The following is an 18,433-nucleotide window of genomic DNA, read 5'->3' on the forward strand; positions in this document are numbered from 1 at the left end:
CCCCCCCCCCCCCCCCCCCGTGCCATGGTATTAAGAGTGATTTTAAAGTATCTCTATAAAGCTTCTGATACTATAAAAATAGGCCAGACACTTCTTAGACTTTGGTACTTACCTCTTCTAAATTCTTTCTTCTCTTTCCCAAACTGAAAGGGTTAGAGTGCTGGTATTACAGGCTGGTTTCATTCACCCCATAAGCTAGCTAAAGGAGCTAGAGCAAAGTGCAAGTTTCCTGCAGCAACAGGAAAATCTGATATTTCAGAATTCCTCAAGATTTCCTCCCTAGATCACCTATTACCTGCCACCTTATAGGGGAATTTTTTTTTTCTTTTTTAACAGATAGTTTATTGATTTCAAGAAGGAATGTGTGTGCTTCAGCTGACTGCATTTTTCAAAACTCAGTTCTATAATTGCAAAAAATTAATGTTTACCCCACTGGAGCCTTTCACTGACCTCCAGAGAAGAGCATGACATCTCAAGTGTCTCCTAATATTGATTTTCTTTCAACCTTTTCCCTTCTAAAGAAACTCAGTGACAGGTTGCAAATCCTAGGCAGTTTAGGGAAAAGTTTCTTGGAGCTTAACAAAGCTGTCATTTTCAATACACTGGACAGACAACTTTTTTTTTCTTTGCATGTGATTTGAGAGGAGGCTCAACAATTCCACACCCCCTCGATTCATTGCCAATATCAATATTTTAAAACTAAATACAAAAGAGACAGATGACCTCCTGACCCCAGGAAATAGGCCTGCAAAACTGCAAGTATCCACTATACCATGCCCAGGGACCCTTCCTTCTTCCAAATGAACCACAAAAAGCATGTGCAGCCTGGAAAACACATTTTTATATCCACAAGCAGGAACACCAAAAATCCTCTCAAAAACGCATATATAAACAACCAACAAGAACTAAAATTGCCTGTACTTGATGGGAATTGCAAAATCATGCCCAGCTCTCTTGGCCCTATAACTACTACTGTCAAATTAGGGTAGCAAATTTTCCCTACTAGAAAACTCACAACCAGTTAGACTCCCCACCCCACTCCCACCCCCACCCCCACTGCCAGGGCTTTGCCTTTCATTGAAATGAATAAATAACCATGGATTTTCCCCTCTTCTGGGAGCTGTTTGGTGTCCCTTGAGGCCAAAACTAAATGAGAAAAATGACACTGTTAATAATGTCATTGCTGAAATGCCTGTACTTGACTGTTTAAAAAAAAGAATAGTGTCCCACCAAGTATGTGCCTACATTTCAGACACACTTACAACCTATGACTGAATTTGAGCATGGACTGGGCCAGATTCTTCCATTAATTAAGGTTAGCCAGCTTCTAATTCGCTACAGAGATGAGGCCAGTTTATCAACAGAGAGTCCCAACTTCTGAAGTCATTTGTTCCCCAGATTATAAAGTCAGCAGTTAGTTGCCTTATAACTTTTGCATGATTTATATTCAATTTTGAAAATCATGGTAGTAATTGCCTTGCTTCACTCACAATATTTCAAGAGTTACATACACTGTCACACAGAGTCTTTTCTCTGCTGATACCGAGAGAGTTGTAGTTGTTGCCGTTTTTTCAAAATAGCTGAACTTTAATGAAAACTATAAGGTCGGTTTATTTCTACATGTAAACTAACTTTTACTACCCATCTGCATATGCCTTTGTAACATGAAAACAGATCAGTTTTAAGAGATGTTAAGAAAGCTTTATCCAAGATTGCCAAGTAGTCATTACATTCTATATTAGGTATAGAAAATTCATTGCAAATCAACTTGAACTTTCCGCACCCCTGTCTCTGATTCCTCCCTTAAAAATTGCCATTATATTTGAAAATCAAAACAATGCATAACAACAGAATTGTGCGTTTTAACTTTCAAATTAAAATTTAGCAAACACTTGAATAAGTAAAAGAGAAAAGACAAAATTGAGCCTTATAAAATTTTTGCACAGTGAACTTTATCTAAATGTATCAAAAATATTTTAATCCAGTACATTAATATATATCAGAGCAGTAATATTGTCAAATTGTGATGTCACAAACTCCAAAAGCAAAGTTACAGATGTTTGTGACATCACATTCACTCAAAATTATGCTGCTACTCAGTCTGACCATATTAAAATTAAATGGATCCCTATGTCTACTAAAGAATAAAAAGGAATTTATTTTGGACATCAAACAATGAAACCGTCACCATTTGTTGTATGAAACACTCAGCTAATCAATTTCCTATTAAAACAGCTTTCAACAATACTCAGCTTTTAAAAAATTCATCAGGGCCAGTAAAAACCTTTTCCCAGTGCAGAAGAATGCAGAACCAACCACGGAGGATAATTGCCCTTCTAATACTTTTATTGCCCAAGCAGTTTTCCTGTGCTCCCCATCAGTTAGGCAGGAATCTGCAGTATATTGTATCAGTGAGTTGGAGTGCTTGACCTTTGCCCACATATGATTTAATAGGGACTTTTCAGCGCTGGAGCTTTCTCCATCTCTCATACCATTAAATGAAAACATCAAACCTCAAATGTAAAACTGGAAACCACAACGTTTTGTGTTTCACAACTCTCTGCAGTTTTTACTTAGGCTGCTTAAAGGTCAGCTTCTTCCCCTTACAATGTGCTCCACTATACAGTAAATGTACTCAAAAGTCACACTAATTCTGATTTTGATTAAATCTTGAACTCCCCAGTCAGATACACATATGCACCCTGCTTATTTACACGTGCATTCTTTTCTAACCACATAAGCATGCATGTATGACTTTCTGGATTTATTCCATTTTAGGGCTGATTTAAATGTCTGTGCAAGTATGGGTTCAAAAGTTAACTTTTTCCTGCCTGTTGGAAAGTTAAAATTACAAAGGATGGTGCTACAAGATTCGTTCAAAGAAAGTTAATCTTGTGTATTTTGGCGCCCTTTCCCTGCCAGCTACTTTATTTAGAGGGTAGGAGGAGGGAACTTGGAGATCTAGTCTGTCCCGTCTCAAGTTCAATGGCAGTTCTAACCCGAGGAGAAGATGGCCATGTTCACAGCCCTAATAATAATTCCAATCACGCCACTTCGGGCATATTGTGTCAAAGTCGAAACTGGCTTCCCTGCCCCCTTCAACCTGAAAGCTGCCAAGTCCTCACACACTCTGCATTCAACCACAACTTAATGGATGGGATATTGTGCATTAAAATGTGTCCCAGACGTACTGGCGAAGAGAGGACAAGTGGAAAGGGAGACACACACACACTGAAACTTAAAAGGGGGAAAAAATCCTACAGCAAAAACAGCAGGGCAGGAGCAGGGGAAAAAAGTTTTACCAGGAGTGGGAAGAAATCCATCATAATCTTTTTTTTAAGTGGGAGGAGGGGGAGGAAGAGGCGGTCTAACAATTTAGTCCTGCTTTGCAATGAATATTGATTTTAAAAACTCCAACACACCAATCAGAGCTAAATAGTACTTCTCTCACTTAAAAAAATGCACTTTTAAGTGAGAGTATATAACAAAGCTGTGCATATTCACTTAAAATGAAGAATGCTGCAACAAGAGAGAATGGGCTACAAAATACAAATGAAGTATCTACAGTAACTTTTCCCAAAATTGGGGGAGGGGAAAGTAGGAAGTTGAAACAGGAAAAATGCTACATTTCAATGTTTGTACCCACGACGTTATCCATTGATTCCCGACATATAAGTATTACACATATACTAAAATTGCCAAAGCTAAAAAAATTTACATATTTGCATTAGGTTTGGAAATCCAGTACTATATAGCTCAACCTGTAAAGCAGAAATAACATTTAGGTACAACAGTCGACTTACAAGATACAAACAGGAAAAAAAATAATCTGTGTCTGAGGTGGAAGAGGTTGCAAGGGACGGACAAGACAAGCAAATAAAACCCATCATTTCAAAGCCACATACCATCGCACTGTATTGCATTAAATAAGAGATCTTGAATCTGTAACAGAACCCTGGGCCGCTGACTTCACGTGTCTCAGGTACAGTTTTGTGGATTTTCTCAAGGGTTGTTTTGGTGTCGCTTTTTGTGTTTAGTTAAAAAAAAGAAGAAGAAGAAGCAATCCGGGAGTAGTCTTTTATTTTTTTAAATTACTGTTTCTGTAGTGCCACAATTCTTTACCCCAGAAGAAAAGGCGGTAAAAGTCAAAAACAGGCAGTCCTTCAGTCTGTCTGGATATCCAGCTTTCCTTCCTCTCACTTGCAGAAGAGTGTTTCTCGTGGTTGACTTGAAAGCCGTCCAGAGTGTGTGTGTGTGCGTGTGTGTATTCGCTGGGTTTTATTGTTGTGTTAGCAAGACTGTTCTGCGGGTGGGGGCTGCCTCTTCACCCGGGCTCCGGGCGCTCGGCAGACGCAACCCGCGCGCCCGCGGGGCTGCGCGCTCGCCCTTCCCCGCCCTCGGATTGGCCTGGTCGGCGCGGGGCAGGCCCAGAACCACCACCCACCCGCGCACCCTTTCCGCGCTCCAGCTGCCGCCGCCTCCCCGGCTTTTTTTCTCTCTCCCGCTCGCCGCCCGCTCTGCCCGCCCCGCCCCGGCCGGCCTGGGAGCACGGGAAGCGCGGCTCTTCGCTTCCGCCTGGCGGCGGGAAGGAAACCGAAAGGAGGAGCCGGGGGCGGACGCGCGACAATGCATATTCATCAGGGCGCCCACGGCGGCGGAGGCGGGAGCTGGCCCGAGTGGGTGTGGCGGCCTGCGCGGCGCTGGCGCCCCTCGCGAGTGGCGGGTCTGGTCTTTGTGCTGCCCGGGTGGGGCTGGAGCGCGCGAGCGCGGGTGAAGAGGGGAGCGCCGCCCGTCTGCAGGGTCGCGGGTTCCGCGCGCCTTTGTGCTGCGGCGGGCGTGGGGAAAGAGGAGCGGGGCAGAACAGCCGCGCACGACTCTTCGCAAAAGAATAACAGTGATTGCAGAATTGGTGTGACTTCCCGCCACGTTGCTCGGCCAGCTTCGCAAGGGCACATTTGTTTCCGTGTAAAAGGAGTTCTGAAATTTTCCTCAGTGCGTAGCATCATGCTTACAACCAAACTACCGAAAAGAGAGCACTTTTGATTTCTATTAATGTACATCCACGTAAATATCAGTAATTATGAGTAGGGGAAAGAAATAGCCAACACCAAAGAGATACAAAATCTTTGGATTCCCAAAAGTAAGCACTCGAGGTGAGATCTGGTAGTGAGTTCATAAATAAAGCAAGTTTGGTTAGTATTTTTTTTTTAAGTAAAAGAAAAATGTAGTTTTCTGCTTAGTTTTAAAATAAATTATTTTTATTTTGAGCATCTATAGTGCGGTAAAATAACGTTTAAACTACACTGTAATATAATTTTGATTTTAAATTGAAATATTAAAAATACAACACAAGCCCTAAATTTACTTAGTGCTAACCCACATACATTTGGAAAAGATTTTATTACAGAGATCCTGACTAATTATGTAATTGCACAACAGACACCAATAGCTTTATATATCCTCTAAAAACCCTCTTCAATTATGTGATTACCAGTGGGACTGCAGTAACTCCAGATGAATTGTTCTTATCCCTCTGCTAAATGTGAGCATGTCAGTATTTTAATCCCAATCATGTTTACTCTCAAAAGTCCAAAAGAACTTAAACAACATTGTTCAGGTTCTTAGTTCTTGCAATGCATATTATAAAAGAAGACATTTTGGGCCTCATGAAAAAGTGGTTTTTCTTCTCCGGTACATATAAATATACACATTATATATACTGCTCACAAAATTTAGGGGATATTTCAAAATGAATATGAAGTGGAAAAAAAAGCATTTGATTTTTTTTTTATTAAACAAGACCATCAGAAAAGTAAATGACAATCAAAGAACGTTGTTCAATTATGCAAATGAGATGCAAAACCAACTTTTATTTCATGGTGAAAATGCACTATACAAAAGGCTGAAGGTACTGGATTAGCTGCATGTTCCCTGATCCCCTAATTTTTGTGAGCAGTGTAGATATTTTACTGTATGTGAATAATATAGATATCCATTTTCAATAATAAGTGCAAAACTAAAAAAAAATGGATTGATCCAATTGGACTTTAGAAAATGCCAAACTTAAAAGTGGGTTATTAAACTGAAGGTTTAACAGTTCCCAATTTCCCTTCCAAATAAAACTTAACACAGTATTTATAAGTATGGCTTTGGGAAAGGAGATGAAGGATGGGGATACACACATGTACACACGTATATATGTATATATATACTGTATATATGTATACATACTCAGCTATAACTTCCAAAGGAAAATTAAATTTTAACGTTTATCTTGTTCCAAGTTAGATATTTTTAACCAATCAGCTAGTGTAACTATAATTCAGTCTACCAAGGCAGTCAATTCAAGTGGGTAACAAACAGATCTGTTTCCATTATAGGATTTTCTAATGGTAGTTTCATAGTTAAGTAATCAAATTTAGCACTAAGAAAACAAAAGAAAATTAAAATTCAATGCAGCTAAATTTAAAAAATATTATTTAGGGTGGGGGAGAGAGTGTTTAAATGGACAGTATTATCAAATTCTAAAACTTGTGTAAGTATGCCTCAGAACGTCTTCTCTCTTGTAATTATTTGAAGTCCATAGCAGAGTAACCAATTCTTCCCAACTTCTATTTAATGCACAGGAGAAATGACATTACAGAAAGAGCCCAGTTTGTTTTTGTTTCTTAAGTTTTTATTGATTTTTTTAGAGAGGAAGGGGGAGAGAGAGAGAAAGAAAGAGACAGGAACATCAATCCATTACTGTATGTGCCCTGACTGGGGTTGGAACCAGTGGATGTTCTAACCAACTGAGCTATTCCGTCAGGGCAAGAATCCAGTTTTGTTTAGGAAATATTCTAAACACAAAATGGAAAAAGGAATAGGAAACGATTTTCTGTACTTCTAGTGATGATTTGGATGAATCTAGATTTAGTGTCACCTGTCAGAGGATTTCTTTCTAAGCATATTTTTTGGTAATAGAATGGACTGTGGTATGTCATGCTCGGCCTTTCATAAATTATCTTTTTTTTATTTACATGCATTTGTTTCTTTTGACATGTGAAGCTTACAAGAATATTTATTCCTATACAGTCACTCTTCTGTCTGTCAAATATGTACGTATGTCATAATTAAATGTATCCCAGGTTTATAAGATAAAGAGGCTCATTTTCAATCAGGTCATAGAGAAATTGGTCTCACTAATTAGTGGTCACTTCAAAGGGCTGTGACTCCTAAATTTTTTATTAGCTTATTATTATGGCCTCTTAATCTACAACATCACTTGATTTTCTGGTTTTCATATTTTGTCATGTAAATAAATATGTATTAATAGAAATTAGGGACTGTTTTAAGATAGATGCTTTTTAAAAAATTATTTTGATTAAAAGCCTTTTCTAGTATATTTTAAGATCCAATATCTTCGTATAATAATCTTTTTAGAAATTACAACTAATGATTCATGTTTTTAAAATAAGGACTTCCAACATTACTTAGGTATTTTGGCCCTTTGACACAGGTAACTAAAGTGATTTCAGTAGAAAAGCTAAATTTTTTCTGTCATCAGTTGCAGGCACAATTCATTCCTTAGAACTCACTAGAAGATTCTCGAGTACCCTGACACTTTAGACTTTATGGTTCTTCCAAAAGCCAATTAACTGATAGTGCAGTGTCTGTATGTTTTCTTCAAATTTAGAATTTTTAAAACTGTACTACCAACATCTGTCTGTGTTATCTTTGAGAATAATCACTATATAATTATTTCTAAAAGGCATGCATTATCACAATGCTTTATGTCATAATTGAAGTAATTCCTCTACCCCATCTAAACCAGTAATTTTTAGTCATTACCCCAAAGGTGTTTATTTTATCTTAGTCCTCTATTTCTCAAAAATATAGGAAGTGTGTTTTTATTTTATTTCTATTATTTTTATTATTAAAGAGTACACAATAATTTATTAGATTATTATATTTAGTACATTACTATGTCAGCATTTTTGCCAATTTAATGTATATATAAAAGATAGAATAATTAAGATCCAGTAGTTTTAAATAAAACACACCATCTTTTAAAACAAAAGTATTTTTTAGAATTGGAAATATACATAATGTATAAACCTGTGTAAACATTCCTATTTCATATTGCTTCTGAAAAAGTTTTAATTATTTCTTAATAAGTTAAAAATATTTAGAGAGGCTTAAGTTAAGACATTTATCAATTTCCAGCTTTTGGCATTTTGTTGGAGTTCAACAGATGAGCGTTGTCCCAGTACAACTTTTATTGAAGAAGGGAGAATGCACACTTAGTCTATTGTTGTGTAAGAAGAATACCCAAGTATAAATAACAGCCTACGGTAACTATTTTTTGTTTCTCATTGGTTATAGCAGTCTTTAGCTGTAGTCAGTTGTGCCTCTTCTTTAGACATTGATTATAAAAATAAACACAGTGTTTTTTCCATAGGACACAATTGTACATCATACAGAATTATATCATTAGAAAAGACTTCAAGAGATCACCAGTTAGGCCCTTACAATGGAATCGAAAATCCACACTACCCAGTGTAGGCATACCAGGTCATTTTCTAACCATTGAGACTATGGATACAAAAATAAATAGACACACACAGTGTTCCTTCTTTCACTAACTGCATGCTGCACCTGTGCACACATATATCTGATGACATCTGCTAACATAATAAATCTCAAGTGGTTTGTGGTGTCATCAAAAACCTGAGATGGTGGTATGGCTCACAGCCTCACCAACCCCAGGCTTTGGTCTTGTTAAATTTCACAGGCTAAATAGAGACAGACTCAGACTCATTCTGTACATGAATCAGAGGTTTTCAAGAGCAGGTTAAGGTGGTTTACAAAAAAAAACACAAACATAAAAAACCCCTAGTTATGACTCAATGTGTGAAAAATCTTAGTCTCTGATGAATGGTGATAAATCAAAAATATTTCTCACCTTCAAAAAAGCATTTTTATCTTGATTATTACAAATTCTCAATTTGAGAACTTGAAGTACTGACCTTAGCCTACTTATGATTTTAAGACTTATTAAAAAAAAAAAAAAAGAAACTGTGAGCAATTCAGTCTTCACGTCTTGCTTACTCACATTTTTTATATAACGTTAGAATTTCAACTATGAAAATGCTCATAAAAAGAAAACAATATAGTTGAATGACTTTCAGCTGTAATGATAATTAGGCAAAGAAAAAGCAAGTGTATTCTCAAATTTTAGGATCGTTTGTGCCATATGTAGGTTTCTGAAACAACAGAATCACTAAGGTATTTTTTTAACCGTTTTCAAAAAACAGAAGCATCTGGCAATCCAGAAATCAGTGAGGCAACAGAATGCAAAAAAAGCGCTAGATGGTCTACTGATCCTTCAATAGAATCCTGGCAAAGGATCATCATGTCTTTTCCTCAGTGGGCCATTTTCAACAAGAAAGTGAATGGCAAGCCCCCTTGCATCCTCATCCTGTGGCTGTCCATAGTGTCAAAGGTTCTTTTAGAATATGACAGCATTTCAAGTTGCCTATGATGCAAGATCAATAACCACTTTTTTTGTCTTTATTTTGTAACTAAGAAAGTCCACACACATCTCAGGGAGTAGAGGAAGAAGGCAAGCTTTGTACAAACATGCATCACATGTTTCGCATGGGCCCTGTAGGTGCTGCCCTGCAAGGATGGATACATTTTTGAAGATTTCTGTGTTTATGATACAAAGGCCTTCAATTCCTTTGTGTTTATATTCCCTTCTAAATTTTTTTAGATGAGGGGCAGACTTCCCATGGGGTATCTTGAAAGCCTTTAAGTAAACACACTAAAATAATAACCGCTGGTTTTCTGCTCAATTTGTGGGTAGCTGACATGCTACCCAGATGGTAGAGTAAAGACAGTATTGATAGAAAGAAAAGAACAGTATTGATAGAAACCGAAGAAAAATCTAAGTAGGGATGATAAGTAAGGTGCCCTCCTCACCCCATTCCACACACCACTCAAAACAAGAACAAAACTCTGTAGTATATTCAGAAACCAAACTAACAAAGTTGGAAAACTTTTGATACCACTATTCTTCGTGACTCAGGAAGTATTTTTATAAACAATAGGAGGGAAAAAAAGAAAGAAATGAGAAGAGCAGTGTTAGATGGAAAATTTCATGCATATAGGGTTTACCCAGCCTACAATTAGTACTGCCCTCTTTTAGTAACCTATTATTGGGGGTGACTGACAAACAAATACAGAAGTCAGGGTAGGATGTAAGTTTCAAGAACATACCTAATATCTCTGCCTCCCTCTTTTCCTCTTCATCTCCGGCACCATCTGGAGCTGCCCTCAGTAGTTCTTTTACCATTGTCTTAAAATTTTTTTCATACAAACAAAAGTAGAGATACTTTAAATGAACAATTAAAAAAACATTCACCTACAGTCCTAGCACCTAAAATTTTGTTTCATTTGCATATATGCCAAGCCAGTGTTGCTTCAATGCACATATAGTTATTTCCATAGTTATATCTTAAGAGAGATAAAATTTCCTTTTGCAACTTTCCCACTTAATCTTCTATTTATATCGTTGATATGAGTGAAAAGGCACAAAATTGTAAAATGTTAAAACGAGAAGAGAAACTGGCAACATTTCCCTTTTGCCCTCTTATATTTTTAATGTTGGATTCACTGTCAACATTTTAAAAATTAGGATATTTAACTGAAAATTGAGATATCCCATTTATCTTGTGAAGTGGAAGATGAGACACTTTTTGGACAAGCGTTATGCACAAGACCAATGGGCTAGAGCAGAGTGGCTGCTGCCCCCTTTGTCTCCACAGTCCCTATCACTCTCTGTTGCATTTTAATTACACTTGATCACTTTCTTCAATTAGGTTGCTGACTTGCCTCCTATACCCATGAGTTTACAACCCTTCATGTATTCAAAATACTCTTCTAATGGATGAAAAATAAAACAAGTTCAGAGAGGTAAAGTGACTTGCTTAAGGCTACTGAGCTAGATAGCATCGTTAAAGAGGCCTCCTGACTTGAAACAGGTGCTCTTCATATTAGCGATGACTTCAGAGGGTGTGGGAGATTGGGTTCTGTGTCCTAGTATGACAGCCTCATCAGGGCCAGCATGACCACCAGCTCCTTTACAGACTGAAATGTCCCAGCTTAGCCATTCGCCATCTTTTACTCTCCAGGTCAAAATTAACATTTGCTGTCCATAAGCCAGACACCTGAATCCCCATAAATCCTGGCCCTTTTGCCTCACTCAGTGACTCTTCGTCTTTCTGTCACTAAAAACAAAATACCAGAATGCAAGTGAGGGAGGATGATCACTTTACAGAGATAACGTCAGATCTGCGCTAGTTGATAAAGAAACTACGTAACTAGAAGGGTAAATGCTTTACAATATTCCCATCAGCGGTATCTCAGTGGTGTGATAATATGTCAAATATCCAACAAACAACTGCTATGGTAGAAAATATAAAACTTCCATGTCAGTACAGAGACTGTATTTTCTGAACGCTAAATCAGAAACATGGTGCAACCAAGAACTATTTTTTTAATTAAATATTTTGGAAAGTTTTACCAAGGTTAAAAAAAAAGAATCATTGTTAACTATTGTTAAACAAATAGGTTTGATTAAAAAAGAATAAAGATGTATAGCATCTAAGACTGCCCGATCTCTATATCCATGTGGGCACTTCTTAGAATTTACTCAGAAAGTGGAACCTGATGACTGTAACGACCATGTTGTCATTGCCATTAAGTGTCCTGTGCAGTTTGCATTTGCTCATACTGCTTTGTTCTTCAGACAGAACACCCACTCTCTAGGTTCTAGTCCCAAATGGAGAAGGACCTGAGAATACACATACAATGTCACAGAATCAACACAGTAAATAATTGAGAAGCTCATACATTATGTATGTGTTAAGTCTACAATTACTCTCTTGGCATGTACAGAATGGTCCTTATTCAATCAGGCTCTAGGCTCATTCATGCACAGAAGGTCTAAGTGGCCCTTATTCTGGCCAAAGCATCATCTTCGTTGAACAAGGTGGGCACTCTATTCCACATATAGGAGGCCAGACCCTCTGTGCTGGGCTTTCCTACAGTGCAAATAATGCAGGCTTTTTTTCAGAGCATTTTTATTTATTTATTTTTTATTAGGATGACACTAGTTAACATAATTATACAGGTTTCAGGTGCCCAATTCTACAAGAGTATTTGAAATGACTACCCACAAGCTGGATCTTCTTTATTGTGACCTCTGCCAGCACCTTAATTAAGCAAGTCCTTTCCTGGGGCAGTAGTTATCTCCAACCTGAGGTTCAGATGAGTGTCATGACAAGTGATAATAATTACCAGGTACTGAGGTCCAGCTCTGGCTCTGCTCCAAGCTCAGTGTCTCACATTTATTATCTCAGCTCTTTTCATCAAGATGAGGAGCCTGAGGCTCAGGGAGATTAGGATATCATCAGAAGGTCAGAGAGTTCCTAATCTAGACCTTTCTAACTACAGTGCCCAAGGCCATAGCAGACGTGGACACACACCAAGGACTCAGCAATACCCTAACAGTCTAGATGAATGTGGCCCCTTCACAGGAGTCGCCTTAGGATGTTTTTCAAATATTCCTTAAAGCGTTTTTATCACTCTTCTTTTGAAATTTCCATTAGATCCCCAGGCACATTCTTTAAAATATTATCGATGGAATAATAGCTCTTTCTCCTCTGAATGTGGATTTGAGTTTTGGATTTAGCCATGATTCATTCAATACCCACTGGTGATTAAAGAACTTATTGAGCTGGGTAAACCAGTTAGGGTCCAAAACAAGGCATAACAAAATATAGTGAGATTATTTTCATCCTCCAGGATGTTCTAAAGGTAATGGAACACAGACTTTAGACTTGGACTCAGAAGAACCAGGGTTTGGGGTTCAATTTCTGACTTAAACATCCAAAAGCTATGTGATTCTGGGATAGCATGTACTAACTGAGCCAGGGTTTCCTTATCTTCAAAAGGAGCATAAGAAAAAAACACCTGTGCCAGTGTTGTAGTTTGGGAATCAAAAAATAGCATATGTCAGAATATGTAGTAATGTGTCTGAAATGTAGTCCTTTCTCAATAAATATTCCCTGAATTTGAATATCTGATTATTATTTGTCTCTGTCCTTGTCCTTCAAATGTGGTGAGACATGAAAAACAAGAGTTAAAGTGGTCTGTGACAATGACCAAACTTTGGGGCCTCTCTGAGTGCCCCTGGGCCTGTCATATAGCATTTATTTACAATTCTAATTGAAAAACCCAGAGGATTATCCCTACTTCCCTGATGCTAAGCAAGATGAATTTTAAGGAGGCTGTCGTGCAGTTTGAAATTTGGGGAAGGTAGTTTAGATCTCAAGTTTACTTCTATGCTCTCTCTAGAAAGGTGGGAAATATAAAAGCATCTTAAGCAAGTGCCTCTTCCTAAACATTTAAAGAATACCTGCTCTGCCCTGCCCTGATAGCTCAGTTGGGTAGAGCATCATGCTGAAGCACAGAGGTTGCTGGTTCGATCCCCAGTTGGGGCACATACAGGAACAGATCCGTGTTCCTGTTGTCTCTGTCTGTCTCTCTCCTTTCCTTTCTCTCTAAAATCAATAAAAATAAACATTAAAAAAATTAAAAAAAAAAAAAGAATACCTGCCCTGTAGCAGGTGCTGGCTCAAAATAAAACATGGGCACTGCTCCTGTCCTCAGCAAGTTTCCAAAGGGCTGGCTTAGTGATAGGCATAAAATAATGCTACCCAAGTGATAAGAAATAAGAAGACCTCAGTGTATCAGAACCCATCAACACAAAGATTGTCTGTCATCCATCTGCTGAATAGGAGATGTTATAACTCTTCAGGCAAGTAATGAGTGCTGCTATGTACAGGAGACACAGGGTGAACAAAACAAGCACTATTCTAGCATAGAGGAAAGACACCTGAAATGGGGAGGGGAGAGCTAACAGAAATACAGAGTTTGTGTGATGTTGTTCTGGATTCCTATGCCTTTTGGGCTTCCCTGTGAGGTCAAAAGGGTGATCTGAGAATTCTAGAAACCTTGCAGGAAGATGTTTATCAAAAGAAGGAAAAGAGGAATATGCAAAACTCTTTGCAACATACGGTAAATCAGGGATATCTATCGGGGACAAGGGACAGGAGCTTTGGCAACGGATCTGAAACCTCCCTGATCTCTCCTTTGCAGCAACTTGCAAGCCTTAGTGCTGTGAGCTGTGTCTTCCTTTCAAGCTAACGTTCATTTTCATATTAGAATACTTATTAACCATCTTAACTCATTTATCTCCTTAACCATCCTATAATACAGTACTGTTTCCATTTTACAGATGAGAAAACTAGGGTACAGAAAGAGTAAATAACTTACCCAAGGTCAATAGTTCCCACATGTCACAGGCAGGATTTGAACCTAGGCAGTGTCATTCTGTATATACCTTTGGCTCTTAATCACCAGCTTAATGCAATATTTTTTTTCCTCTACATGCTCCAACCCCAATAGAGTGGCTTTGCCCAACCTTGAAACCTCTGCTCTTTTCTGTAGGGCTCATTCTAAGCCCCCAAACTCCCTAACAGGGACTCATAAGTGTGGGTAACCTTATCCCACTATAGAGAGACACTAAAGGCCAGTCAGGACTTATTCATTAGACAGAAAAGAGGCACTTCAGCAGCCTTGGCCTAATTCTTTGGGTCCCTAGAGGATGAGACCTAAGTGACTTCCCCCATGTCTCTTACTGTGCTTTTAAAAAATAAATTGGTGTCCATTCATAAAATGAGAATATTATATAGCATTGAAAATAACATATTTCTCTATATCATCTATGTAGAAAAGCACACATCATTAATATATAGTTAGATGAATTATCTGGGTCACCACCATATGTATAAATATTAAGAAATGGAAAATTACTGGCAATCCAGAGACTACATGCCACTCACTACTAAGTACTACCCCTACATCCTTCCCAAAGATAATTGCTATCCTGATTTCTAACAATAAACTTACAGTGTTTGTTTTTGAACTTCATATAAAGGGAAGCATGATATTTATTCTTTTACGTCTGAACTGTTTTGTTCAACATTTCAAATGAGTTTCTGCTGTTGCAGATAAAGTTTTTTGCCCCCTCCTCATATTGCAGTATGGAATTGTATGCATACAAAAAGATCTATTGTATATCTGATAACCATTAGGTTGTTTCCAGTTTGGAGCCAATAAAAATAATGGAGATATGAGCATTCTTCTACATGTTTTCTGGTGTACATATGTATATATTCACTTGGGCATAAAGCTAGGAGTAGAATTTCTGGTTTATGAAGTTGCCTGTAATAAATTTTTGTAGATAATGCCAAATAGTACATTTCCATACCAATTGTAATTTATACTCCCAACAGCAATGTATAAGACTGCTAGTTGATTCACATCTTCAATAGCACTTTGTATAATTGGTGTGCGTGTAAGTATATATATATAACTGGAGTATAGTAATATCTCGATGGTGGTTTTCATTTGCATTTTCCAGATGACTAATGGGTGTAAGAAACTTTTCATCTGTGTACTGGCCATTTAGACATTCTCTTTTGGGAAATATCTATTCACATATTTTGCCCATTTATTTAGTTGGGATCTCGTGGCTTTTTTTCTTACTGATTTGTAGTTCTTTATACATTGTGAATATGAGACCTTTGTCAATTCTACCTCTTGAAGATTTCTCTTTCCACTTGGTGGCTTGTAGTGTCACTCGTTTAATGTTGTTGTATTTTTGTGAGGTTTTAAAAAACATACTTATTAAGAAATAATTACCATTCAATAAACTGAACATATTTAAAGTGTGCAATTTGATAAGTTTTACCATATGTGTACACTTATGAAACTATCACACACAATCAAGACAGAAAACATTTTAGACACTTCCAAAGTTTTCTGACCCCTTGGTAAACCCACCCTCTGGCTCCCCCCTCCCCTGCAACTACAGATCTGCTTTCTGTCATTATAACTTGATTTGCATATTCTAGAATTTTATATAACTGGAATCACACAGCATGTACTCTATTTTGTTTGGATTATTGCAGTCAGCATATCTTGACATTTATTCATGTTTTTGTGTATATCGATAGTTCATTTCTTTTCATTACTGAATCATTTTCCATTGTACGGTAACTTAGCCATCACTTGTTGATGGGTAATTAGATCATTTACAGTTTTTGGCTATTATGAATAAAACTACTCTGAACACTTGTGTACAAATTTTTGTACAGCCATGAGCTTTCAATTCTCTCCATTAAATACCTAAGAATGGAATTTCTGGGTAGATATCTCTTGAAATGTTCTTTAACTTTTTAAAGAACTTTCAGTTGTTATCCAAAGTGACTGTGCTATTTTACAATTCTATCAGCAATGTATGAGAGTTCCAGTTCCTCCACATCCTCGCTTAGTATGACCAAGTCTTTTATTTTTAGCCATTTTAATGGTATGTGGTGTATTCCATTATCATTTTAACATCTGTTTGCCTACTGACTCATGGAGTCCAGCATCTTTTTATGTGCATATTTGCCATCCTTATATCTTTTTTAGTAAAGTGTCTGTTCAAACATTTTGCCCATTTTAAAATTTGAGCTGTTTGTTTTCTTATTGTTGAATTAATAGAGCTTTTCTGTATATTATAGATATAAGTCCTATATCAAATATTTGAACTGCAATACTTTCTCCCAGACTGTAGCTTTCCTTTTCAGTCTCTTAACCCTATCTTGTGTAGAGTAGAATTTTTAAATTTTGATGAAGTAAAAGTTATCAATCATGCTTTTGGTTGGATAGCTAAGAAATTTTACCTAACTCAATGTCATTAAGGTTTTTCTTCCTATTGCATTTAGAGGTTTTTATAGTATTATGGTTTATATTGAGGTCTATAATTCATTTTGATGTAAATTTTGTATCTAGTGCAAAGTAGGGATTGAAATTTATTTTTTTTTCTATGGCTATCTTGTGGTTGCAGTACCATTTGGAGAAAAGACTGTCTTTTCTCTACTGAATTGCCTTTATAATGACGTCTATATATGTGTGGGTCTATTTCTGCAGTCTCTATTCTATTTCATTGATCAATTTGTCTATCTTGATGCTAGTAGCATGCTGTTTTATTTCTATAGCATTATAATAATACATGAAATCAAGTCTGTATTAGTTCTCTGAATTTGTTCTTTTTTAATACTGTCTTTTGATGAACTCTTCTGGCTGTTTTGTTTGCTTTTCAACGAGTTTTCTCTAAGAAACCTTGACTCTAATCAGACACTCTTCCAAGTTGGAGCTGGAAATAATACCTGTGGATTTTAATTTCTTCATTCCTTTGGACTTAGAAGTCATTTTAATTCAAAGATATTTTTTAAACTGCATGAGCCCCAGAGGGAGCAGGGTTATGGTGGTATTAAGCCAAATAGTCATCAGCTATTATGGTAACTGACAACCAACTGGGAACTTGACCTTTCTGGAAAGAAACTCTGCAGACCAACTTCTTGGGGATTGGAAAGCCCAGGTGGACGTTGGAAGGGAAGGGAACCTCGAAGTTATAGAAATTATTGCAAATTACCAGATATTGTGCAGGCTGTTTTGCATATAGCATCATATTTTATCTAGGATCATTGTCATTTCCATTCTAGGAAAATACTCTAGAGCACAGTCAGCAAACCTTTTCTATAAGGGACCAGAAAATGTGAGGCAGAGCTAACTTCATGGTCATGGACCTATGCATTAGCGGAACACTACGTGCTTGGAAAGGCTCTGCACCTGGTTTAATGCTCTGCTGTTTCTATGCTGAAACTCTGGATTTTTTTTTTTAATAAGAGGCCCTGAACTTTCATTTTAAAGTGGATATTCTGTAGCTAACTCATATTTTAGGCTTTGCAACGAGACAGGCTCTGATGCACCTGTGCAACTCTGCCCACATTACACTAAAGCAGCCATTGACAATGTCAGGAGATATTTTTCTTTTTGATCTTTATTGCCTCATTTAAAATGTAAAAACCATTTTTATCTCATAAGTCATACAAACACAAGCAGTGGGTTCTATTTGGCCTGTGGGTAGTAGATTTCTGGCCCTTCCTTATGGACACTCCTGTGTATATGCAACAGGTGACATATACAGGAAGTTCACATCAGAATTGTTCATAAAGTCTCCAAACCAGACACAACCAAAAGTCTCCACAAAAGTCGGAAGGATAAATACATTGTCGTTTATTTATATATAATATATGGGTAAAAGAAAGAAGCAAGTCATAAAAGAATAAATGCAGAATGACTTTATTTATAAATATTTATAAAGTTAAAAAGAATAGGCCTACATAAGTGCAAAAACTGAAATAAAAGAAATTAAAGCAAGGAAATCATCTTAAGAAAAGTCAGGATGATGGTTACTTCTTGGGAAAAGGAGGTG

General features: G+C 37.3%; 1 long non-coding RNA gene across 5 annotated transcripts in view; it reads left to right on the top strand.

The window, feature by feature from the left end:
* Window positions 1-18,433, top strand: part of LOC136394679 (uncharacterized) — a 31,882-nt gene that overhangs the window by 3,915 nt on the left and 9,534 nt on the right. The window lies entirely within an intron of this gene.

Source organism: Saccopteryx leptura, chromosome 2 (assembly GCF_036850995.1).
Source record: "Saccopteryx leptura isolate mSacLep1 chromosome 2, mSacLep1_pri_phased_curated, whole genome shotgun sequence".
Classification (NCBI taxonomy): domain Eukaryota; kingdom Metazoa; phylum Chordata; class Mammalia; order Chiroptera; family Emballonuridae; genus Saccopteryx; species Saccopteryx leptura.